Source organism: Amblyomma maculatum, chromosome 1 (genome assembly GCF_055883805.1).
Source record: "Amblyomma maculatum isolate TAMU_Amacu chromosome 1, ASM5588380v1, whole genome shotgun sequence".
NCBI lineage: Eukaryota > Metazoa > Arthropoda > Arachnida > Ixodida > Ixodidae > Amblyomma > Amblyomma maculatum.
Genome location: NC_139344.1, coordinates 108332712 through 108343084, shown reverse-complemented (window position 1 = coordinate 108343084; position 10373 = coordinate 108332712). Strand labels below are relative to the sequence as shown.

At 44.0% G+C, this 10373-nt stretch overlaps 1 protein-coding gene across 1 annotated transcript in view; it reads left to right on the top strand.

Annotated features, from left to right (window-relative positions):
- The first annotated feature begins 1092 nt into the window (after nt 1-1092).
- LOC146203468 (neuromedin-K receptor-like) overlaps nt 1093-10373 on the top strand; it is a 64394-nt gene continuing 55113 nt past the window's right edge. Inside the window, exon 1 of the mRNA XM_084585637.1 lies at nt 1093-1173. The gene's annotated coding sequence lies outside the window, so the exon portion shown is untranslated. The remainder of the gene's footprint in view (nt 1174-10373) is intronic.

Here is a 10373-nt window from a genome sequence, read left to right as displayed (position 1 = left end):
CCATCTTCCAGATATATCTCCAATTACTGCTTCAGATCAAGATAGTTTGGATGCAAACTACAAAATGATCTTCCCTGTAAAAATTCCATGCACGTTCTAGGTCATGGTACTTTAGATACCCAGATGATAACGACCTTTTATACTATGGATTCGAGACCACAAGTATAACCCTGGTCGCGGCAGAGAGAAATTCGAATTGGTTCGATTTTCACTACGAGGAGCACTTGATCCTTAGTAGAAAGACGGAAGGCTTAGACTATTGGAGATATAACGCCGGTGTGCAGGCCTTATTACTAAAAATAGGCAATCGATACTGTGTACTGAAAGAAAAAAAGGGGGTTGGGGGGGCATAGGTAACAAAGCTGGTATACCATTTTGAAGAAAACGCATTTGATAGTTTTGAGAAAAACACGTAGCCTGATAGCTGTAACTTTGATTTCTTCCGAATCATACAATTATTTTTATTTGTTTAAACATTCATTACAGTGTGCACGTCTATATATTGATGAGTTGATCAGTTTTTTAGCCAATCAGTAAATCACTATTCTGCTTTACACCTGCTGCCGGGCTATATATGGTCAAAAGCAAAGCCGTCCTTTTTTTAGATACTTCGAGTAACACTAATCAGCTTTCCAAACCCAACTGTCTGTGAAAAAATTCTATTTTCTTGGCTGAGCGCCAAGGCACTGCCTTGACCGAAGGTAAGGACTGTACAGTCATGAGCAGTATAAGAGGGAACAAACTTTTAGCATTAACTTACCGATTACTCCGTAATTACTTGTGAGAAGCGTAGTTTGTTTTTTTTTTTGCACTCTTCAACTAACTTTTCTCTGAATGCATAATATCTAAATGTCGGCATAGTATTGAATATTAATATACAGAAAATATCCACAACTTTATGCTAAAATTTTTTTCCTTTTCTCGTGACTGTACATTATTAAAGAAATGCGCATTAATGCGCCGGACGAGCAGGTTTAAAATAAAAGTCACTTTTGTGTTAGCGGGGAAATTGGTTTATTCATCAGCTGCAACTCCAAAAGCTATTTTATATTCCGTAGCTTTTCATTTATTCATTATATTCCGCAGAAGTCATTCTTACCATGTCCAGTAGCCAGTGAACTTCATGAATGTATTGTGCATGTGCAGTATTTCCAACTTCTTCAGAAAGCATCTGTGAGTAGAGAAAGATTGAAGAATTTTCAGAAAACTTATACGGGTTGGCATACTTTGATATCTGCTAGTCTCGACGTCAGTCATTATTACGCCAAGCAAGAAACGGACTAGAAAGTAACAGAGCTTGTTCTCTTTTTCTTTTTTTCTGAGAAGGCAGTCATGCGAAAGCCAGAACCGGGACACGATCTTGCATCTTGTGTGCTTTAATCCTGAATGACTCCGCCAAATCGGGATGTCATACCTCACGTATAGTGGCGCGAGTGATTCAGGCGGAGCTTTCGGACGGTATCGTCGGTCTAGCTAGATTGAGCTTGTGATAATTTTAGTGCGGAAGCCCTACTTCACACAGTCAAACCCGACCAATAATGTCATGGCTTGTGTATGGAGAGCTCGGACAATTAAAAAACAAAAAATATTCGGTGCAGCGCGCATTAGAATGAAGGAATTTCACGCGGAAAGCGCGTACGGAACGCCGTAGCTGTCCCTGCGATTTTTATTGCGCTCAAAATATACAATACACACACAACAACCCTCAGTCATATTTGACTGAGGTAACTTTAATGTTTCAATGTGCGGGAGACAGACAGGAGCATGGATCCACAAGTTTGATAACTTCACCCATTGCTTTTATACAGCGGTCTGTCTCTTTTGTTATGAGCACAGCATAAACTTCAGAAGCTAAATTTTGGTGCACATCAGACATTTAAACCATTTCTGCGAATATGTTCAACATCCTACAACATTTCACAGTTTTCTCATTTCCTATAGTGGTACAAACTTCAGAACGAAGTTCAGAAGCAAAACACCGTTACGCATCTGAAGGTCCGGCCGTTTATATTGTCACGTGGTGGTGATAAGGTCGATGGCACAAATGAACAGTCGGTGATTGCACTGAAGAAACTTTTTATTGGGCGGACTGGCGCCCGCAAAAGAACCAAACAACTCGGCGGCGGCGATAGCAACGACCGTGCTCGTCGATCGACGAGCTAAGAATGCCCGTCACACTCGATCGTCAACGCTCAATTTAAAGGCTGCTCAGAACAATCTAGATAACGTCGCAAACTGCTACTAGCACAGCCTAGAACATTGTAGAAACATACACGAGTGATCGGAATCTTCGAGACAGATCTCGGCGCATTTTGCGTGACAACGAAGTTGATAAAGGTGTGTCTCGCGACATCGAACATTATCAAACAAAGAATACAGAACTGATACGCGATCCAGAATCAGTGATAAGGCCGCATGCCGGCAGCTGCCAAAAAACAACAAATACAGTTTTGTATGTTTCGCGGCAATATCTAAAATTTTATTAAAAGGTATCTCAGAGTGTTTTGCAGTTGCCTTGCACCTATTTTCCGAAACACAGAAAATACAAAACTGCGTGAAGAAAACAGGACGAATATAGAAACACGGACAAGCACGCACATAGCGCAGCGCGTTGGTTTTCTATGGCAGTTGGAAGCAAATTATTACCGCACATTCTAAAATTAAGACCCTTCCCATCAATGTGTGCCCAACCTCACACATTAGCCTCCCAATCAAAAGGTATCCCAGAATCCTGCTCCTAGAAGTTTGATGACGTTGACCAATCTTTACAAAAATACGGTTTGGCACAGGATGTCTTGTTAGAACCAATATAAGGTTCAGAGACCCTTTCCCAAGCATTTCACTCCGCATAAGCCGAGCACCTCGCCAGGGGAAAGCTGGCACGCAAAGTATCCCCGGTGTGTGCTGGGTGGCACTGAGCGTCGAACCACGCACCTGCCGCTGGTGAGGCGGATGTCCTAAGCGCTAAGCAGCACTGCGGTTCTACGCACCATCGACCTCCTCTTCTACCTGCTTGTTGTTTCCAGTGCTGGTGGTTTCATGGCGTGTTTATAACTTTTTTTCGCATTCCTGCCCTTTTCTCTCTTAGAAAAATAAAGAATATGCATGGTAGCGTATGTGAATATAGAGGGGCCTTGATGCTCTTCGTAGGTGCGCTTTGCGGACTTCGAACAGCTGCTTTCAAGCGTAGCTGGCTGCGTAAGCATTGGGTCTCTCAAAAACAACTTCCATAAACTGCGGTCCACGTTGAAATATAGCTGTCTGCTTACTTTAAAGTGCGCAAAAATAAACAAAAGGAGCGCTAATGGCTTTTGTGAGACATCTGGCTCTGCACATGCATGTCGAACTCGACTTTTTATACTTCGCGGCGCATATTAGAGGGTTAATTATTCTTGGCTGCCATTTAGATCATGCTTTATGGTAGTAGTAAGAGCCAGGAAAAGGTTTGATTTTGCATGTCTGGTTTAACGTCCCTAAGCGACTCAGGCTCCGAAAGAAGCTACAACACAGGACCGCAGAAATTTCGACCAGCTGGGTTCTTGAACTTGCACTGACAACGCACAGTACACGCGTGCGCCTTGCTTTTCGCCTCCATCGAAAGCGACCGCCGCGGCCGGGATTTCATCCCGAGTTCTTGGGCTCAGTAATCCAGCGTCCTAACCACTGAGTCAATGTGTTGGGGTCCAACAAAGTCTAAGCTTCTTAGACACGTTGTCTGAAATGGGGAGCTACCGTGTTTTGCACCAGCGCCCATTTTGGAACGGAGCATAAAAAACTAATGCACAAAATGTCCTCGCTTTCTGTGGCCACTACACTTCCTGTCGTCGCTACATTCATTACACTCAAGACGCCAACACCAGCGCATTCTACACCCTCCCTCTTTTACACGTGAAATATTCAAACAATACCTTACACGTTATTCACAAGCATACAAAAAGTGACTTCCTGTAATGCGTTAGTGTACGCGCGCTAGTGCCTGTGCTTGGGAAGCGTGCACTGGCAATGTGCGCATCTGTAAGCAAGTGCGTGTGTTGCATTCTTTAAGTGCATTGTCCTGGAAACAGTGTATAAGTTTCCTAAACATGCTGAATGCTAATATTACACGCTGACTATAGTGCGACGGGTGTTCATATAACCTAAGCACACTCGGCTGCGTTTTTTTTTTTTTTTGTTGCTGTCGTTTCAACGATGGATTCCAGAGACATCAATGACATTGAATCAAAAAATCCTCCCCCCCCACACACACACACTTTTTTTTCAAGTAATTCATAACGTGCATTCCTCAGCAGTATCGATGTACTTGAGCAATCGATGGTCTGGTCCCAGCATGCCAAATCTGAGTTGTTACGAGTGCACATTCCCGTAGCAACCTTTGCTCCGTCTTGTGTCTGATGCCTGGACTGGTCACGTCAGTGTAAGTGCAGCAGTGAGCCCGGACTGGTCTCTCCGCTTGTATCGCACGAGGCAAAAAATGTCACTCATCTTCGTTGTTTACTGAAACGAAGATTGTTTTTTTCCCTATTGCGCAATAGCTGCAGGCGTTGCCAAAGTGCCCCCGAGTTTTATAAGTCGGGCATCGCACGATTCTCGTGTATGTACGCAACAAAGCTGGCAAACGCAATAACTGCATACTAGGAGCTGAACAACCCGAAACTATCGTCGTTGCGAAACTCAGCCTTCATCTTTTACCTCAATGACGTAAATAATTTGGTGCCCGAGAAGTTGGCATCCATTATTGCGTAAACGATGAACTTCCGTCAAATGCGACGCGAACACCCTGTATATATATATATATATATATATATATATATATATATATATATATATATATATATATATATATATATATATATATATATCCCTCCTGGTATTCCTTCTTTTTTTTCCCCCTTGATGGCATCGAGTGTTTTATTTGCCTGGCATGCTGGTATCGAGGGGGCGGAATAAAGGAGGAGGTACTCAACCTATATTTTCTGCTCGTACTCATAACATGCGCATATGTAGCTGAAAGCATATTTAGCGAGCAAGTTCCGCAAACCTGTGCACACTCAACCGCATCTAGCAACGAGAACTATAGCACGAGGACCAATTAGACCGTTTCTTGCACCGGGGCCGAAAAAAAAAAGGATATTGTATATGTTAGATTTCTTGACTTTTGTGCATTGCGCGTCTTTCAAACAGCGATTCAGTGTCGCTTAACCGCTATCTTGGAAGTGATTGAGATGGAAATATAAGACAAGTAATGCGCTTTATGCCTAACAAACTATTGCGGTTTAACGCACGGGCTGCATATGTCTAGGCCATTAGGTGAACAAATTTCTTTATCTATTAAAACTCATTTAATCGATCGTAGCTCGTTTCAACTTTCATCTTCAGGCTCACGTTATGGTTATTCACCGAGATCGAGGGTTCGATTGATCAGTCGATTACACTGAAACATATAATCGTCTATTCAAATAGTCAATTAGTATAATATCTAAATCATCACGGGCGTGTTTAGTTAGTACGGTCATGACTCCAGTTCAGATGTTCCTTTCTGTCTCGGTGGCTGAGCGCACATTTTCTGCATAAGAGTGAGAGCTTAGTAATTGGCAGGCCTCCCTTAATGTCAGCAGCAGTCGATAGATATCGCCTAATTACCGCGCCTCAGAAACGTAGCCTTTTTTGTTTAACACTCTGACCACGCTCAAAATCGGGATGCATACTCGCATGCACCCACGAAACCACAGCAAGGTTTCAGGGCACGATGTTTTAGTAATAAGTAGCGTACCGCTTTTTTTTTTTTTTTTGTCTTCTTGTTCCACGACAATCTCAATTAAACTCCACATTTTATCTAACATTCTCGCTAAGAACTTCACAATTCTTCTGCGCTTTCATTTAGTCATATAGACAATGTCATCTGTCACTTCACGCGTTAAACTCTAGACGCTTAGGTTACCATGCCTAAATATGTACTCCGCATGTAAACACGATGGTCATTGGTTGACCAATTGGACCATATGCTTTAGGTGCCAAACCACATTGCGGGCTTTTTCGCACGCCATAATAAAAATATCTGGATTGATTTTGACCACTTGAGATTCTTTAACCTGCAGCGAAATCTCAGAACAATACAGAGCATCAATAACTCCACTTTGCCAGCGTCGAAACGTATAGCCACCGGGGCTGGAAATCAAGCACGTAACTCGTGTTCAACTATAAAATGTGCAAATTTCAAAGCCGGGTCATTCTTCATTTGCACAGTTGGTTTTGCTTGCTTTGCCAGACCTTGTCTCGCTTCGACTAAAACGCTTCCCTGGTAAAGATCGCCACTAAGCTCGATCATTTTGCTTCTTCAGTTGTCCAAGCCGGGCGAATCGAATTATCTAGCATTCAAATTATTGCTGCAGGTTATGTAAGTCTGAGTCCTATGCTAGTCAGTTGATGTGTTAGTGGCCGGGAGAAACAAGCCAATTTAGCAGTAATCCGGCGTGTGCTCTTGCCTACCGATAACCGCTTCGCCAGATAAAGCGCCACCTGTGAATACGCCTGAGTGCACGTTTATAAAAACTATAGAATTTATGACATATTCTCACAACGGCCGACGACAAAGGTTTTCTGGTATCGAAAACTTTAGTATTTATATTCATACCAGTGAAAGTGCAACGTGTCTAGAACGATTAAGTACAATTGACAGAAATACCCTTTCGCTGCTGGCGTAGCAGTCCGGTGATTCTAGGCTGTTGTGCACCGTTTCTACGGGCAGTGTGTGCTATAGAAACCAGCATTCCTGGAAGCCACCCCACAAAACAGTTGCCGAGTTTGACCGGGGTGTTTATTATTTAAGAATAAATTTTTTGACGAAGCGGTTGGAATTGCTCTAAAAAATAGTTCCTGAAAGTTACACCGCACAAGAATAAAGGAGTTTTAAACATGTACGAGCTGACTGCTCATTTCCCATAACAGTTAAAGCGCGTAAACTGTGCAATCAGGCGAAATGTTAGGCATCGCTTTGGACGAAGAAAGCTTTTCAGGGAATAAAGGTATCAAAAAACGTTACTTGTGGTTTAACTCTGGTTAACCCTAGTTGAATTGAGATAGTAACGGCCTCTGCTACATTATTCCCTTATCACGCCCTATCAGTGTAAGGTGCTACCTCATTGGGGACACTTAAGCTCATCCTTTAGGAGTAGGACGCGAGAACGTAAGTTACCAGTCTTCTTCTACTTCTTCTTGTTCTTGTTCTTCTTCTTCTTTTCTTTTTTGTTCTTCTTGTTCTTGTTCTTCTTCCTCCTCCTCCTCTGCTGTTCAAGGTCAAGCGGGCCCTCCGCCGGGACTACCCGACGGCTCAAAACCTGGCGAACTATTGCTATCGCAATAAAATTTACACACCATGATAAAATCCAATAGTGTGGGCACTGCGGGCTTTCGGTTACTATATTTATTCAGCAATGCCACAGTGTGAAAGTAATGAAAGCGCGAACCAAACTTACATTTTCTAAAGCACACTGGTGACTCCAGATGCAGCATTCCATTTGATACACCCAAACGGTAAACCTGACCGGTGCCGGCCACCCCGACCGAGTGTTTAAACCCTCGTGTGGCCAGCTCGCCGAGTTAAATTACGAGGGCGAGAGTTCGAAGTGCGCCTGTTCGCTGGATTTGATTGCTAGCTTCAACTCGCATACAAGCGCACTATGTTCTTTCCAGGCCAGCCACTTTACTCCACATGTTCCAGAAGGCTAGATGCAGCCATTTTCAAATTATACCCTCCGGATGCAATGCCGACGGAGGAACCATTGTCTGCCCAGCTGCCCAGCCCTCGTTATCACGGACGAAATTCTGCTCATAAATAACAATTTTCAAGCACTGCGTCATATATCTTTGCCCATACGAAGCTTGCCTAATATGTTAACGTCTCTGAGTCAGAGGGTGAGGAAGTCGAGGGTCGGTGGACAGCATTTCACAAGGCGTACATTCAGGGGTAGCCCTATTTTATCAAAACGAGATGTACTACTTAAATGACGCGATTGCACATACGTGGGTCGTCGCGACAATGAAAGTCCAGAATAGGTCGCAACGCTAAAGGATGACGTTTTGTAGAGTGTAAGTGCATATACTATTCCGTCGATTTCTCGCATGCGATTTCGGCAGGTCGGCAAAGAAAACAAAAAAGGGTACTGAACCTATCTTTCTTCGCCCACTAATGTAAGGCTTCTTGCCTCCTTCCACGCAAAACCCCGTGTGAGCTTTGAGCGTTCTTTCATACTCATCATGGTGAGGCCTGGAATATAGCGACATTGTTACGCCCACAGCACCTCTGTAGCCGCATAACGTTATGGCACGTATTTCAGGCCTCACGTTGCTTAGTATTGAAGAACAGATTCTTTTCCACTCATGGAGAAGTTCCAGAGGCATCCATCCAAAAGCCAATTGTTTGAAAATTGTTCATTTTGACTGGCTGAGCAGAGGGTGCTGTATATAATTGCAGACAACCATCAGGTTTCAGAAGATGGCCGCCATATTCTAGTGCAGCTCTTATTTCGTTTGTTCCGCACCTTTTGGTAATATCTATAACTTGTGCAGCTTATTATTTCTTCGGCGCCATTCACGCCGGCTCTAATAATTTTCAGCTTTATTGTTTTTGTTTCCACGGCGTACATCTTAACCGGTACAAAAAAAAAAAAAAAAGCAATGCTTCTCAAATGAGAGGCCCGTCCAAATTCCGCAGCCTTAGACGCCGTTCTAGTGTGATCGATGTCAGGCATGTGTCCCCTCTCACCGACGACAGTTTGATGGCTGGCCTAGCTCTGCACGAGCTCACGAGGCACTTTTTCCGTTGAGTCGCCGTCGTTAAACATTGTTTAGGGAGGACGTTCAGGCTGGCCGTGACGGGAATAAAGGCCGTCCTTGCGTCGTGCATGACGACTTCATGTGCACAAGCCCCGACAGGCCGCAGGTTCGCTAACGAAGAACTAGAGTGGGCGATAGTACGAACACGCGTAGTACAGAGACGCTGGTCGTTCGGTACGAAAAGCAGACAAAAAAAAATGCGGTCTGGAGCAAACAGCGACACTGCCGAGAATAAAGCAGTCAAGAAGCGAACACCGGGGAAGGGCGGAGGAGCTCACGTTAGTTGGAAACAATGCCATTCTTCCTGGGGCACTCATTTAAAAGGCATCATGTCACGCATTACCTAAGAGGAAAAGCTCGCCACAACGTGCCCTCCTAATGCATTCAAAAGTGCACCTTTGTTTTTTTTTTTTTGTTTTTTTTTTTGCTCTCCCCCTTATTTTCTTCGTCTATGCGTGCATTTTTCACCGTCGGGGTACATGCCATGACTTCCGGCTTTTACCGTTAATTAAGGCTGCCAACGCAACACGCACAGCGGCTCGGCAAGGAGGAAGTAAGCCAAATGCAGGAATCGGCCACAAAAGCGGTCAGGCAGCTCTCGCAGAGCGGGGCTTAATATACCAGCTTCTCCTCGGCGTACGTGTAAAGAGCGTAACAACGAATAGGTGCGCTGCACTACATTCCAAATAAGCGTTTGCTTCCAGCTTCGAACGGAACAGATTGGGGGAGGAAAGAAATTGGGATTCACTCGCACGAGGCCATTCTTTAGGGCGCGCTGTGCTTCTGCGCCGTAATAAAAAGCGAACGGTGCCCTCGTTAGGGAGAATTTGTTCACTGAGATGTCGGACTCCTTATTTTTGGTACATTTATTTCTGTTTGTACTTTGAACCGTGTACTTAGAAAAACCTTTTATTGTAGAACACGAAGCTAGCGGTGGATAATTGTTTGCTATTGAAACGATAATTGTAGCGGCATCTGTATCTAGAGTAAACGACTTGAGCATCGTTTTTCGGGACTAGATCCGTGCCACAGCGTGTGGTATCAGTCGTGTATTGTAGGGTCTGCCTTAAGGACGTGCTCACCGATTAGAATCCTATAAAGGCAAGGCAGGGGCACTCACTCTCTAAAATGTCCCCTACGTGATCACGTTGTCAGACTGTCGCGGTAGGTACGGTCCATGCGCTATGTGGGTGCTCCTTACTAGGCCGGAGAGTGGTCCAGATAGTCATCTCGCCTCCCATATATCAGCAAGAGTCTAGCTGTGCCCGTTTCTTCTTCTTCTTCTTCTTCTTCTTCTTCTTCTTCTTCTTCTTCTTCTTCTTCTTCTTCTTCTTCTTCTTCTTCTTCTTCTTCTTCTTCTTCTTCTTCTTCTTCTTCTTCTTCTTCTTCTTCTTCTTCTTCTTCTTCTTCTTCTTCTTCTTCTTCTTCTTCTTCTTCTTCTTCTTCTTTCTCTTCTTCTTCTTCTTCTTCTTCTTTCTCTTCTTCTTCTTCACAATTCTCATTTCCAGTCTGCCTCTGCCCGCTGTATCCTGTCAGCGCTG